The sequence below is a fragment of the Bufo bufo genome, chromosome 4, assembly GCF_905171765.1.
Source record: "Bufo bufo chromosome 4, aBufBuf1.1, whole genome shotgun sequence".
Classification (NCBI taxonomy): Eukaryota; Metazoa; Chordata; class Amphibia; order Anura; family Bufonidae; genus Bufo; species Bufo bufo.
In genome coordinates this window covers 426,737,952-426,753,883 of record NC_053392.1, presented here as the reverse complement: position 1 = coordinate 426,753,883, position 15,932 = coordinate 426,737,952, and positions in this window count along the sequence as shown.

Sequence of the window (15,932 nt, the reverse complement as noted above, 5' to 3'; positions counted from 1 at the left end):
CGCTCTCCTCATATTTTTCGAATTTAGGATCTTGCCCTAAATGGGTGTTTAATTAATAGTAGAATAGAACGACAGTATGTAAAGGGTGTATCTCACACGGTCTGAACCAGTGTAGGCCTAAAGTAAATATATCTTTGCCCTAAATGGCTGTATTTCAAATGGCTGCATTTCAAATCCCTGATTCAAACCCCTGTATGTAGAGGGAGTATATCACAGGGCCTGAACCAGTGTAGGCCTGAAGTAAATATATCTTTGCACAAAATGGCTGTATTTCAAATCCCTGAATCAAACCCCTGTATGTAGAGGGAGTATCTCACAGGGCCTGAACCAGTGTAGGCCTGAAGTAAATATATCTTTGCACAAAATTGCTGTATTTCAAATAGCTGTATTTTAAATCCCTGTATTTTAAATACCAAATGGCGGTATTTAAAATCTCTGGCAGAAAAAAGAAAAATTGTAGCAGCACAACGAAAAAATAGAGGTAAAAACCGTTCCTTACTGTGGTGGTGCCCGCCGTGTCAGAAGCCAGTCTCAAACTTCCCCAACTTCAGATGCATTTGTAAAAGAAACCGCAGCACTCTCCAGTCTTGATTTTTTCAAAAATTTATTCACCAACACTTTGCGACATTTCGACCTGTGTGGTCTTTTTCAAGCAACTAACAATGTGAATAAAACTGAATACATATACCCTACCAAACAGGTCACATGACCCAATCAATTATGCCAATTAACACTTGCATATTCAAAAAAGTGCACCACCCCTTTCAGTGTTTCCCCTATTATGGGGATTATATAACGTGTAGTGTCAATCATCTCATTATATAATACATTTAAGAACCTACTCACTGCGGTACATAATGTGGACCTGGGGAGGACATCACTCAGGGGACCAAACACTGTCAGCATATTCCGCTGGATTCCACGCTCCATTCGGCGTTCCTCTGTACCTAATGGGCTTGCGCGCCACTATCTATGATGTCAACCATGGGCGCCTGCGGAGGACACCCCCCCCAGTGTCATGGAAACCAGACGCCTCACATCCATGCCTCTCCAAGCGTTCTCTGCGCATGCGCGTCCGACACACGTAGCTGCAGGATCTGACGTCAGGCCTCCCGTCACTGTGTGGCGTCCTCTCAGCCGGCGCCATGGCAACCCTGTAAACAATCCTCCTCAGGGTATGTCACTGCCATATCTCATGTACAATAAGGGCTACACCTTCTATTAAATTCTACATGGTGTCCTCACCCCACCGCATTTCTTCAAGGTCTGTTTGTATTCATCTCCCCACCAACAGGAGCAAATATGTCTGTAATCAGTAGAATTCATAGGAGTCGATTAAATAGGCTATATAGACCAGGTGTCCACTACTCGCCTATAGTTTCAGGATAGAGTGCCTAGTCATATTTGACTGAGATTAGCCTCATGGTTAATTGTTTAGGGCTCATATACTCTTTCTACTAGGGGGGCACATCCCCAACCCCGATCATAAGGGGTTAACACCCACCGCTGATCAAGAGTGGGTCAGTACCCACCCCCACAACACCACTATGATAATCTCTTGGGTGGTACATCTCCCTCCATTGTATTATGGGGTCGACGCGCACACCCTGGGATACCCACACACAATTCAAGGAGGGCGTATCCTCCTTTCAAGAGGAACGCCCCTCCTCTAATCCAATTACTTCATTCCTGTCCTGTTGGGTGGTAAGGTTACCCGTCCCCGGGCTGCCCTCCTTAAACCCAACACTACCAGGTCATCCCATTCAAAACAACCCCTTTTAAGAATATAAACCATATGGGTGCTCAGTTATAACTGTGCAACTCAAATTCCCAAACGTGGAACAAGCAATGGTAACCATATGGAAAAATCTGATGAAACATAGACAGATCATAAATTTGCTCCCCCTGTGGGGCGAATGGACCAGCAGGCCCAAGTTGTCAAGTTAAATGCTGGAGGTAGCTACCATATTACTCCCTTGTGTCCGGTCTCTCGCCAGTTTATGTCCCCAGGTCCCATCAATAAAAGCAGATTTCTGTAAAAAAAGAGAATAAAAATACTTAAATATATAATTAATAATTAATCTCAGCCTGTCAGGTTGGGTACAAATTTAATTAAAAACGTCCAATATATAGGTAAAGTACTGTATTACTTAACAAATGAGGTGAAGACTAGAAACCGTACAGGTTAGTAGAGTGGACCAATCTTAAACTCCCTGTTGAGGCCTTTGGGTTCGAGTGTCTGTAACTCGTAGATCCACCTCAACTCCAACCTTTTTAACAATTTTTCTCTGTCACCCCCTCTCCTTTGGGGAGGGACTCCATCTATCACTCGGAAACGGAGTTGCGAGATGTTATGCTTAAATTTTAGGAAATGCTCTGGAACCGGTAATTCTGTCTTGGAAGTATCAGCCTCTTTTACACCTGAGAGTAATTTCCGTATGCGATAGCGATGTTGATTCAATCTATTTCTAAATTTCTGGGTCGTTTCTCCCACATAGAAAAGACCACATTGGCATTGAAGCACATAGATCACATACTCTGATCTACACGTGTAATAGGTCCTGATTTGATCGTTTTTCCCTGTCCTGGGATGTGTAAAGGAACTCCCCTTTAAAATTCCATTACAATTACAACATCCCAGGCAGGGAAAGCAGCCCTTTCTCTGGATCTTAGGTGGACTAAGCTGTTTAGTATCTGCATGTATTAACCTGTCACCTACATTTCGTGGCCTTCTGTATGACATAAGGGGAGTGGTATGAAATGCCTCAATGTCAGGAAACTCTGTAAGTATGTGCCAACTGTTCTTAAGGATATGTGTTATTTGCTTGCTAAATGCTGTGTAGGTTGAGACAAATGGTACCCTCTGGTTCTCCTCTCGTTGTTTTTTATTCGTCAATAGATCTTCTCTTTTTAACTCATTGACCCTCCGTTTATGTCTCTGTACCATAGCTCTCGGGAAACCCCTATCATAGAATCTGTTACACATCTCACTTAGTCTTAAGTCAAGTTTCTCCTCATCTGTTACTATCCGTTTCACCCTAAGTAACTGACTATAGGGTAACGATTCTTTCATGAATCCTGGGTAGTCACTCTGAAATAGTAACATATTGTTCCTATCAGTGGGTTTTACAAACAAATCCGTAATTTACCCCCTACACATTGCACTGTCGTATCCAAGAACTGCAAACTAGTCTGAGAATACACTGCCGTGAACTGTAGTTCTACATGGACTGAATTTATATACCTCTGGAACTCAAGCAGACTTTCAAGAGTTCCAGTCCAGACAAAAAATATGTCATCTATATACCTCATCCAGCCTTTCACCGAGGTAAAGTGGCTGGATGGGTATATAAAGCACTCCTCAAATCTGCTCATATAAATATTTGCATAAGTGGGGGCCACATTGGACCCCATTGCGGTCGCACGCTGCTGTATATAATAAGTATCCTCAAAGAGAAAATAGTTACAGGTAAGGACGATCTCCAATAAGGAAAGAACAAATCTCGCAATCTCCGGTTTGATCTCATTCAACTGAATCCAACCCCTTGGTGTGGTCAATACTCGTATAGAGACTGACCACATCAAAGGAAACAAGGTACTGCCCTTCTTCAACCTGTAGTGTTTGTAATTTATTAAGGAAGTCCGTTGTATCTTTCACATAAGACCTTGCCGACATGGCATAGTCCCTAAGATATTTGTCAAGAAAGGTGGCTGCAGGTGAGAGAACAGAGTCAATCCCAGAGACTATGAGACGCCCTGGTGCAGTGGCGTACATACAGGGGTCGCAGGGGTCGCAGTTGCGACCGGGCCCGGCACTCCAGGGGGGCCGGCCGCCTGTGGACCCCTGGCCCCTGCAGTAGTGCGCCACTCAGACTCAGGTGTGGGCCCCCGGCAGCGGCAGGTGACAGGGAGATGATTACTTCCATTGTGGAAGCGCTCATCTCCATAGTGATCTGTATCGCCGTCCTCAGGACAGTGATACAGATTGCTGTGCTGCGGCCGGGCAGGGGAGGGAGGTGTCTCCCTTCCCTGTTCCTCTGATAGGCTGCGGGCCTTGTGCCGGCAGCCTATCAGAGCGGTGCAGGCGGCGCGATGACGTCATTGCGCCGCCTGAGCTGTACAGCGCAGGACACAGGCCAGAAGAGGCCTGCATCGCATCGCTGCTAAGGAGGTAAGTATAAGAGTTTATTTTATTTTTTTATTACCGGACTTTACTTGGGACATGAGGAGACACTTCATACTGGAAAATGGGGGGGAAAGAAGGAAGGTTGGCACTACTTGATACTGGAAAATGGGGGGGGGGGGGGGAAGGAAGGTTGGCACTACTTGATACTGGAAAATGGGGGGGGAAGGAAGGTTGGCACTTGATACTGGAAAATGAGGGCGTGGGCGGTTGGCACTTGATACTGGCACACGGGGCGGTTGGCACTTGATACTGGCATAATATTGGGGGCACTATTGGGGACCACAGGGCACAGTATTGGGGTAGTAGGATGTTTTGTCCAGAAGATGGTAGGATGATGGAAAAGTAGTAAACTAAGATTTTTTTTTTGTCAAACTGCAGAGATTAAAAAAGCGTAAAAATGGTGGTCTGGTCTGAAAGGAGAAGACGAGGACAGAGAACATCTACATCGAAGGAGACGTCACTGGATGTAAGAGGTACGGGCGCGATTTATGGGTGGGGCTGTGTGTGTGTGTGGTTTAAGGGCGGGTGGGGACACAGGGGCCCCCTAATCTCCCATTGCCCGGGGAAATGCCCATCCCGAGACCGGGCCCCATGGATTGTGTGTACGCCACTGCCCTGGTGGATCAATCAAGCTTTTGTGAATTTTAGGCAGTATGTACAGTAAAGGTGTTACTGGTGTTTATGAGCCCTAAACAATTAACCATGAGGCTAATCTCAGTCAAGTATGACTAGGCACTCTATCCTTAAATTATGGGGCGAGTAGTGGACACCTGGTCTATATAGCCTATTTAATCGACTCCTTTGAATTCTACCGATTACAGACATATTTGCTCCTGTTGGTGGGGAGATGGATACAAACAGACCTTGAAGAAATGCGGTGGGGTGAAGACACCATGTAGAATTTAATAGAAGGTGTAGCCCTTATTGTACATGAGATATCGCAGTGACATACCCTGAGGAGGATTGTTTACAGGGTTGCCATGGCGCCGGTGGAGAGGACGCCACACAGTGACGGGAGGCCTGACATCAGATCCTGCAGCTACGTGCGTCGGATGCGCATGCGCAGAGAACGCTTGCAGAGGCATGGATGTGAGGCGTCTGGTTTCCATGACACTGGGGGGGGTGTCCTCCGCAGGCGCCCATGGTTGACGTCATAGATAGTGGCGCGCAAGCGCATTAGGTACAGAGGAACGCCGAATGGAGCGTGGAATCCAGCGGAATATGCTGACAGTGTTTGGTCCCCTGAGTGATGTCCTCCCCAGGTCCACATTATGTACCACAGTGAGTAGGATCTTAAATGTATTATATAATGAGATGATTGACACTACACGTTATATAATCCCCATAATAGGGGAAACACTGAAAGGGGTGGTGCACTTTTTTGAATATGCAAGTGTTAATTAGCATAATTGATTGGGTCATGTGACCTGTTTGGTAGGGTATATGTATTCAGTTTTGTTCACATTGTTAGTTGCTTGAGAAAGACCACACAGGTCGAAACATTGCAAAGTGTTGGTGAATACATTTTTGAAAGAATCAAGACTGGAGAGTGCTGCGGTTTCTTTTACAAATGCATTTAAAATCTCTGAATGTAACCCAAATGTATTAAGGGTGTATCTCACAATGACATCTGTAACAGGGCACAGAAGGCGCACTCGGTCTCCCATCAGCCGTAGACCTGCTGCTTAGCTTCGGGAGCGAGGATCTGTGTTCAGCCTCGTTCCCAGGGCGGCTTTTGCTAGCTGGGAGGCTCCCTGCTCCTAGGTCTGCCTTGAGCGCCGAGCTGGTCACTCGGTGCTCGACTTGTTTGTCTGTCGGTCATGTGACGCTGGCCACGTCACATGACCCTCATTCCCCACTATAAATACAGGCAACCTGCTGGCTACAGGTTGCCTGTGATTTTAGTCCCTTAGGCTGTGTATTATTGTTATTTAGCTTACCTTTGGATTTGACCCTTGATCTGCTTCCTGACACCTCTTCTGCCTGCTCCCTGAACCTTGACGCTACCTCTCGGATTTTGACCTCGGCTTGCTTTTGGATTTTGTCTTTGCCTCTTCTCTTGTACTGATGTGACCTCCTGGACTGACCCCGGCTAGTTGATCCGCCTCGCCCTTCCGTTTTTGGAGGTAGCTTGCTTGTTCCACCTCTCTGTCCGCTCTAGTGCTACCTCTCATTGGCTGTCCGCTTCCCTGCTGTCTCTATCTCTCTGGTTGCACTTACTCAGGTCAGGGACTGTCGCCCAGTTGCGCCCCGTCACCAAGGGCGGATGGTGAAAGTAGGCAGGGACAGGGGACTGGGTGGCAGCTCAGGGGGTGCACCTCTGCTCTATCTTTATACCCGCGACTCTACCCCGTGACAGAATCACAGGCCTTAATTTAGCATGGACCCTCTACAGAGTCTCACCGAACATGTGCAGGGTCTTGCTCAAATAGTACAGGAACTTGGGGAGAGACTACAGGTTCAGAAGACCGTCCGAACTCCCCCCATTCTTGCTCCCGCCACCGTTCAGGTAGTACCACACATTAAATTACCCGATTGGTTTTCGGGTGACCGCCAAAGTTTTTTTAGCTTTTAAGGAAAGCTGTAAACTTTATTTTCGACTACGTCCTCACTCCTCTGGTCCTGATCCACAGAGGGTTGGTATTATCATCTCCCTGCTTCAAGGGGACCCCCAGGAATGGGCCTTTTCTTTGCCTCCGGATTCCCCTTGTCTTAATTCTGTGGACCTCTTTTTCCAGGCTTTAGGGGTTCTTTATAATGAACCAGACCGAGCCTCTGTGGCAGAATCCAATCTTAAGGCCCTCACTCAGGGGAATAGTCCCGTGGAGGATTATTGTACGCAGTTCCGCAAGTGGTGCGTTCCCTCGGGTTGGAATGAACCAGCGCTCAAATGTCAATTTAGGGCAGGCTTGACTGAGAAGTTAAAAGACATGCTGGTTTGTTATCCCTGTCCTGACTCTTTAGAGGAGACCATGATGCTAGCCATCAGACTAGATAGACGGATCAGAGAGAGACAGCGAGAACATTTGTTTTCTCCTCATACCTTTCATCAACCTGAGGTTTCCCCCATTGAACCCAAGATGGAGGCCCACTCGGACGAGCATATGCAACTCGGGATGACACGAAGAGGGCTATGCCGTCGTCGGGGCTCTTGTTTTTATTGTGGGGATCCCGACCACTGGATCCGTCAGTGTCCTAAAGCTCCGCCTTCTGGAAACTCATCAAAGTCTGAAGTATCCAAGGACAACGTACTCCCAGAGGTGGTAAGAAGTTAATTATTGTTGCTGGTTTCTATTGCCTTTGGAGTCTTAAAGGGGTCAGGAAATGCCTTTGTGGATTCAGGGTCAGCTTTTAGTTTTATTGATTACAAATTTGTTGAACAAATGGGAATTCCTACACTAGAATTGTCCACCCCGATTCAGGTTGTCTACCCACCTGCTAGGGGGCACGATAAAACTCCGTACTCCGGAGGTTACACTGTCTGTGGGGGTCTGCCACTCAGAGAAATGCTCTCTTTGTTTTAGAGAATCTTCCTGTTCAGGTAGTCCTTGGTATGCCCTGGCTTCAGCAACACAATCCGGTCATTAACTGGAGTTTGGGCGAGTTAGAAAGATGGGGGCCTAACTGTAGTTCTTGCTTAACAGTAGTTCAAGCTGGGGTTTCATCAGATATTATTCCTCATTTTATTTCTGATTATTCAGATGTTTTTTCCACCACTGAGACAGATACTCTCCCTCCCATAGGTCTTATGACTGTGTTATCGACTTGGTACCCGAGTCCAAATTTCCTAAAGGACGGATTTATAATCTTTCCGGTCCTGAGCGCAGGACCATGAAAGACTATATCCAGGAGAGTCTCAAGAAGGGACATATTAGGCCCTCCACCTCTCCCCTGGGAGCAGGATTCTTTTTAGTTAAAAAGAAGGACGGTGGTCTCAGGCCCTGCATTGACTATAGAAATTTGAATAAAATCACTATTAGGAATCAGTATTCCATCCCGTTGATTCCTGATTTGTTTAACCAGATTTTGGGTGCTTCGTGGTTTTCAAAATTTGATTTGAAAGGAGCGTATAACCTAGTTCGTATTAAGGAGGGAGATGAGCGGAAAACTGCTTTTAATACTCCAGAGGGACACTTTGAGTATCTGGTTATGCCATTCGGTCTTTGCAATGCCCCAACTGTGTTTCAGAATTTCATGAACGACATTTTTTGAGAACTCATCGGCAAAGTTATGATTGTTTATCTCGATGATATTCTTGTCTTTTCACCTGACTGGGATTCTCATGTGTCTCACATCAGATTGGTTTTTTTAAAAACCTCAGGGAGAATCATCTGTCCATTAAATTAGAGAAATGTTTGTTTGGAGTTCAAGAGATTCCTTATCTCGGCTATATTCTTACTCCTCATTCATTTAAAATGGATCCCAGTAAGGTTCAGGCTATCCAAGACTGGGTAAGACCATCCTCCTTAAAGCACTCCAGCGCTTTTTAGGATTACCGTAAATTGATAAAGAATTTTTCTGTTATTGCCAAGCCCCTTACTGACTTAACTAAAAAAGGTTCTGATCTGGTTAACTGGTCGTTGGAGGCTTGTCGGGCCTTTGATACCCTTAAAAATTGTTTTCAGATGGCTCCAGTCTTGGTTCAGCCCGATACCGAGGAACCTTTTGTGGTGGAGGTTGATGCCTCAGAGGATGGTGTGGGGGCCATCCTTTCCCAGGGGTCTTCTAACCTCACTTTTTAGAAGGGGCTAGACACTGTATTGCTGTCCTCACCGATCATAAGAACTTAGTGTTTCTTGAGGCGGCCAAACGCCTTAATCCTAGACAAACCAGATGGGCCCTGTTTTTTACTCATTTAAATTTTTCTGTTACTTTCAGACCAGGTAGTAAAAATATTAAGGCAGATGCCTATCCCGGAGTTTTAATGTCGTCCAACCTCCTGACATCCCCCGGAACCCATCTTGCCGGCAAGCATCTTTGTGGCAGCAGTTTTCTGCGAATCTTTCCTCTGAGATTCAACGGGCTCAGCAACTTGCTCCTCCACAAACACCGGCAGATAAGTTATTTGTTCCTGAGTGCTTTCGTTTTCAATTATTGGGTGAATGTCATGACTCCGTGCTCTCTGGTCATCAAGGTATTGCTGCCACTAAGGAATTGCTGCTGAGGTCTTTCTGGTGGCCCACTTTGTCTAAGGATGTACGGTCTTATGTTTTGGCTTGCGATGTTTGTGCCAGGTCTAAGACCCCGAGAACACTTCCCGCTGGTGAACTACAACCACTACCCATTCCCGCAAAGCCATGGTCTCACATTTCCATGGATTTTATTTCTGATCTGCCCCCTTCTGAGGGGAAATCAGTGGTGTGGGTAGTGGTTGACCGTTTTAGCAAGATGGTGCACTTTGTTCCTTTAAATAAGCTCCCTGATGCGAAGACCTTAGCATCCTTGTTCATTGAACATGTGGTACGTCTGCATGGTGTCCCCGAGAATATCGTCTCTGATAGAGGCGTTCAGTTTGTTTCTGGTTTCTGGAGGGCTTTTTGTCGAAGATGCGACATCTCTTTATCCTTTTCGTCTGCTATCCATCCACAGACCAATGGGCAGACAGAACGGTTAAATCAGGCAGTGGAGCTTTTTCTAAGGTGCTATGTATCACATAACCAACTCTTATGGGTGAGATACCTCCCGTTGGCAGAATTCGCTATTAACAATCGAGTTAATTCTTCCACGGGGGTGTCCTTTTTTTTGTAACAGTGGTTTGCATCCTCGTTTTTGTTCTAGTCCCTCTGTATCCTCACTCAACCCACAGGCAAATTCTTTTACCTCTAGACTGTGCACAGTCTGGGTACAGGTTCAAACGAACCTGGAAAAGGCCCAGGAATCCCAGTGTAAACATGCCAATAAGAGACGTTCCAAGGGGGTAAATTTTGTACTCAACGATAAGGTGTGGTTGTCGACTAAGAATCTTGCTTTGAAACAGTGTTCTAGGAAATTCTCTCCGCGTTTCATTGGACCATACAATATTATTGAAATTGTTAACCCAGTGTCCTTTAGACTTAAGCTACCCGACGCCTTTCGTATTCATGATGTGTTTCATAAGTCGTTGCTTAACCGCCTCCGGACCGCCTAATGCAGATTCGCGTTCCGGTGGCGGCAGCCCTGCGCAGAGTCACGCATATATGCGTCGTCTTGCGCGAGCCGAGATTTCCTGTGAACGCGCGCACACAGGCGCGCGCGCTCACAGGAACGGAAGGTAAGAGAGTGGATCTCCAGCCTGCCAGCGGCGATCGTTCGCTGGCAGGCTGGAGATGTGATTTTTTTTAACCCCTAACAGGTATATTAGACGCTGTTTTGATAACAGCGTCTAATATACCTGCTACCTGGTCCTCTGGTGGTCCCCTTTGTTTGGATCGACCACCAGAGGACACAGGTAGCTCAGTAATATGTTGTACCAAGCACCACTACACTACACCCCCCCCTGTCACTTATTAACCCCTTATTCACCCTTGATCACCCTTGATCACCCCTGATCACCCCATATAGACTCCCTGATCACCCCCCTGTCATTGATTACCCCCCTGTCATTGATCACCCCCCTGTAAAGCTCCATTCAGATGTCCGCATGATTTTTACGGATCCACTGATAGATAGATCGGATCCGCAAAACGCATACGGACGTCTGAATGGAGCCTTACAGGGGCGTGATCAATGACTGTGGTGATCACCCCATATAGACTCCCTGATCACCCCCCTGTCATTGATTACCCCCCTGTTATTGATCACCCCCCTGTAAAGCTCTATTCAGATGTCCGCATGATTTTTACGGATCCACTGATAGATGGATCGGATCCGCAAAACGCATACGGACGTCTGAATGGAGCCTTACAGGGGCGTGATCAATGATTGTGGTGATCACCCCATATAGACTCCCTGATCACCCCCCTGTCATTGATTACCCCCCTGTCATTGATCACCCCCCTGTAAAGCTCCATTCAGATGTCCGCATGATTTTTACGGATCCACTGATAGATGGATCGGATCCGCAAAACGCATACGGACGTCTGAATGGAGCCTTACAGGGGCGTGATTAATGACTGTGGTGATCACCCCATATAGACTCCCTGATCACCCCCCTGTCATTGATTACCCCCCTGTCATTGATCACCCCCCTGTAAAGCTCCATTCAGATGTCCGCATGATTTTTACGGATCCACTGATAGATGGATCGGATCCGCAAAACGCATACGGACGTCTGAATGGAGCCTTACAGGGGCGTGATCAATGACTGTGGTGATCACCCCATATAGACTCCCTGATCACCCCCCTGTCATTGATTACCCCCCTGTCATTGATCACCCCCCTGTAAAGACGTCCGCATGATTTTTACGGATCCACTGATAGATGGATCGGATCCGCAAAACACATACAGGCGTCTCCCTGGAGCCTTCCGGGGGGGTGATCACCCCATATAGACTCCCTGATCACCCCCCTGTCATTGATTACCCCCCTGTCATTGATCACCCCCCCTGTAAAGCTCCATTCAGACGTCCGCATGATTTTTACGGATCCACTGATAGATGGATCGGATCCGCAAAACACATACAGGCGTCTCCCTGGAGCCTTCCGGGGGGGTGATCACCCCATATAGACTCCCTGATCACCCCCCTGTCATTGATCACCCCTCTGTAAGGCTCCATTCAGACATTTAGCGGAATTATTTTTTTTTTTCTTACAAAGTCTCATATTCCACTAACTTGTGTTAAAAAATTAAATCTCACATGAACTCACCATACCCCTCACGGAATCCAAATGCGTCAAATTTTTTAGACATTTATATTCCAGACTTCTTCTCACGCTTTAGGGCCCCTAGAATGCCAGGGCAGTATAAATACCCCACATGTGACCCCATTTTGGAAAGAAGACACCCCCAGGTATTCCGTGAGGGGCATATTGAGTCCATTAAAGATTGAAATTTTTGTCCCAAGTTAGCGGAAAGGGAGACTTTGTGAGAAAAAAATAAATAAAATCAATTTCCGCTAACTTGTGCCAAAAAAAAATAATTTCTATGAACTCGCCATGCCCCTCATTGAATACCTTGGGGTGTCTGCTTTCCAAAATGGGGTCACATGTGGGGTATTTATACTGCCCTGGCATTCTAGGGGCCCTAAAGCGTGAGAAGAAGTCTGGGATCCAAATGTCTAAAAATGCCCTCGTAAAAGGAATGTGGGCCCCTTTGCGCATCTAGGCTGCAAAAAAGTGTCACACATCTGGTATCGCCGTACTCAGTAGAATTTGGGCAATGTGTTTTGGGGTGTCATTTTACATATACCCATGCTGGGTGAGATAAATATCTTGGTCAAATGCCAACTTTGTATAAAAAAATGGGAAAAGTTGTCTTTTGCCGAGATATTTCTCTCACCCAGCATGGGTATATGTAAAATGACACCCCAAAACACATTCCCCAACTTCTCCTGAGTACGGCGATACCACATGTGTGGCACTTTTTTGCAGCCTAGGTGGGCAAAGGGGCCCACATTCCAAAGAGCACCTTTCGGATTTCACAGGTCATTTACCTACTTACCACACATTAGGGCCCCTGGAAAATGCCAGGGCAGTATAACTACCCCACAAGTGACCCCATTTTGGAAAGAAGACACCCCAAGGTATTCCGTGAGGGGCATGGCGAGTTCCTAGAATTTTATATTTTTTGTCACAAGTTAGTGGAAAATGATGATTTTTTATTTTTTTTTCCTTACAAAGTCTCATATTCCACTAACTTGTGACAAAAAATAAAAACTTCCATGAACTCACTATGCCCATCACAAAATACCTGGGGGTGTCTTCTTTCCAAAATGGGGTCACTTGTGGGGTAGTTATACTGCCCTGGCATTCTAGGGGCCCAAATGTGTGGTAAGAAGTTTGAAATCAAAATGTGTAAAAAATGACCAGTGAAATCCGAAAGGTGCTCTTTGGAATATGGGCCCCTTTGCCCACCTAGGCTGCAAAAAAGTGTCACACATGTGGTATCTCCGTACTCAGGAGAAGTTGGGGAATGTGTTTTGGGGTGTCATTTTACATATACCCATGCTGGGTGAGAGAAATATTTTTTTATACAAAGTTGGCATTTGACCAAGATATTTATCTCACCCAGCATGGGTATATGTAAAATGACACCCCAAAACACATTCCCCAACTTCTTCTGAGTACGGCGATACCACATGTGTGGCACTTTTTTGCAGCCTAGGTGGGCAAAGGGGCCCACATTCCAAAGAGCACCTTTCGGATTTCACCGGTCATTTTTTACACATTTTGATTTCAAACTACTTACCACACATTTGGGCCCCTAGAATGCCAGGGCAGTATAACTACCCCACAAGTGACCCCATTTTGGAAAGAAGACACCCCAAGGTATTCGCTGATGGGCATAGTGAGTTCATAGAAGTTTTTATTTTTTGTCACAAGTTAGTGGAATATGAGACTTTGTAAGAAAAAAAAAAAAAATCAAAAAAAAAAAATCATCATTTTCCACTAACTTGTGACAAAAAATAAAAAGTTCTATGAACTCACTATGCCCATCAGCGAATACCTTAGGGTGTCTACTTTCCGAAATGGGGTCATTTGTGGGGTGTTTGTACTGTCTGGGCATTGTAGAACCTCAGGAAACATGACAGGTGCTCAGAAAGTCAGAGCTGCTTCAAAAAGCGGAAATTCACATTTTTGTACCATAGTTTGGAAACGCTATAACTTTTACCCAAACCATTTTTTTTTTACCCAAACATTTATTTTTATCCAAGACATGTAGAACAATAAATTTCGAGCAAAATTTATATATGGATGTCGTTTTTTTTGCAAAATTTTACAACTGAAAAATGTCATTTTTTTGCAAAAAAATAGTTAAATTTCGATTAATAACAAAAAAAGTAAAAATGTCAGCAGCAATGAAATACCACCAAATGAAAGCTCTATTAGTGAGAAGAAAAGGAGGTAAAATTCATTTGGGTGGTAAGTTGCATGACCGAGCAATAAACGGTGAAAGTAGGGTAGGTCAGAAGTGTAAAAAGTGGCCTGGTCTTTAAGGGTGTTTAAGCTATGGGGGCTGAGGTGGTTAAGAGAGATGTCACCAGTGGTTCCGGTTAAAAAAAACTCCTCCACCTGTGGAAGTTGAAGGTCAGGAGGAATTCATCATCTCTAGAATTATTTATGTTAGAAAGGTTAGGAACTCCTTTCAATACTTGGTCCACTGGAAAGGCTATGGACCCGATGAGAGGTCTTGGGTCCCAGGTACTAAGATCCACGCCCCGAGGCTCAACAAGAAGTTTCATGATGGGCATCCTGGGAGATTTGTACCCAAGGGTTTGGGTCCGGTGGCCCCTCGTAAAAGGTGGGGTAATGTAACAGGGCGCCGAAGGCGCACTCAGTCTCCCATCAGCCGCAGACCTGCTGCTTAGCTTCGAGAGCGAGGATCTGTGTTCAGCCTCGTTCCCAGGCCGGCTTTTGCCAGCTGGGAGGCTCCCTTCTCCTAGGTCTGCTTTTAGTGCCGAGCTGATTACTCGGTGCTCGATTTGTTTGTCTGTCGGTCATGTGACGCTGGCCACGTCACATGACCCTCACTCCCCACTATAAATACAGGCAACCTGCTGGCTACAGGTTGCCTGTGATTTTGGTCTCTTAGGCTGTGTATTATTATTGCTATTTAGTTTACCTTTGGATTTGACCCTTGATCTGCTTCCTGACACCTCTTCTGCCTGCTCCCTGAACCTTGACACTACCTCTCGGATTTTGACCTCGGCTTGCTTTTGGATTTTGTCTTTGCCTCTTCTCTTGTACTGACGTGACCTCCTGGACTGACCCCGGCTAGTTGATCAGCCTCGCCCTTCCATTTTTGGTGGTACCTTGCTTGTTCCACCTCTCTGTCCGCTCTAGTGCTACCTCTCATTGGCTGTCCGCTTCCCTGCTGTCTCTATCTCTCTGCTTGCACTTACTCAGGTCAGGGACTGTCGCCCAGTTGCGCCCCGTCACCTAGGGCGGGTGGTGCAAGTAGGCAGGGACAGGGGACTAGGTGGCAGCTCAGGGGGTGCACCGCCGCTCTATCTTTATACCCGCAACTCTACCCCATGACAACATCTGCATCAAAGGATGCCAACTAAATTTTTTGTGCCCAAACGACTGTTTGTTTAACAACTGAATTTGACAGCAGTATATAAGCCTGTAATTTCACACGTGCTGAAAATAGTGTTTTTTGTCAAAAAAGTGTTTTTTTAAAACCCCAGAAAATGATGGGTGTATTTCTAGCTTAAATTGCACACTGACTAATCCAGATGTTGTAGTTTGCCCAAAAAAATTGTGATTTGCAATGTCCCAAAAGCTCAGATGCAGTGCTGGTGCACTGAGCTTGCATAAAATGGCCGCCGCCGCCACCACCCACCTAACTAACAGAATTATAAAAGTTATTTTTTCCTCTCCCTACACTTGTAACAGCAGAGTGACGTGCAGCGCTACGTGACTCAAGCTTATATAGAGCCTGGGTCACATGCTGCTCTGGCCAATCATAGCCATGCCATTAGTAGGCATGGCTGTGATAGCCTCTTGGGGCAAGTAGTATGACGCTTGTTGATTGGCTGCTGTGCAGCCTTTCAAAAAGCGCCAAGAAAGAGCCGAACACCGAACCCGAACTTTTACGGGTCCGGGATCCAAAAATCCTAAAGTTCGGTACGAACCCGAACTTTATAGTTCGGGTTCACTCAACCCT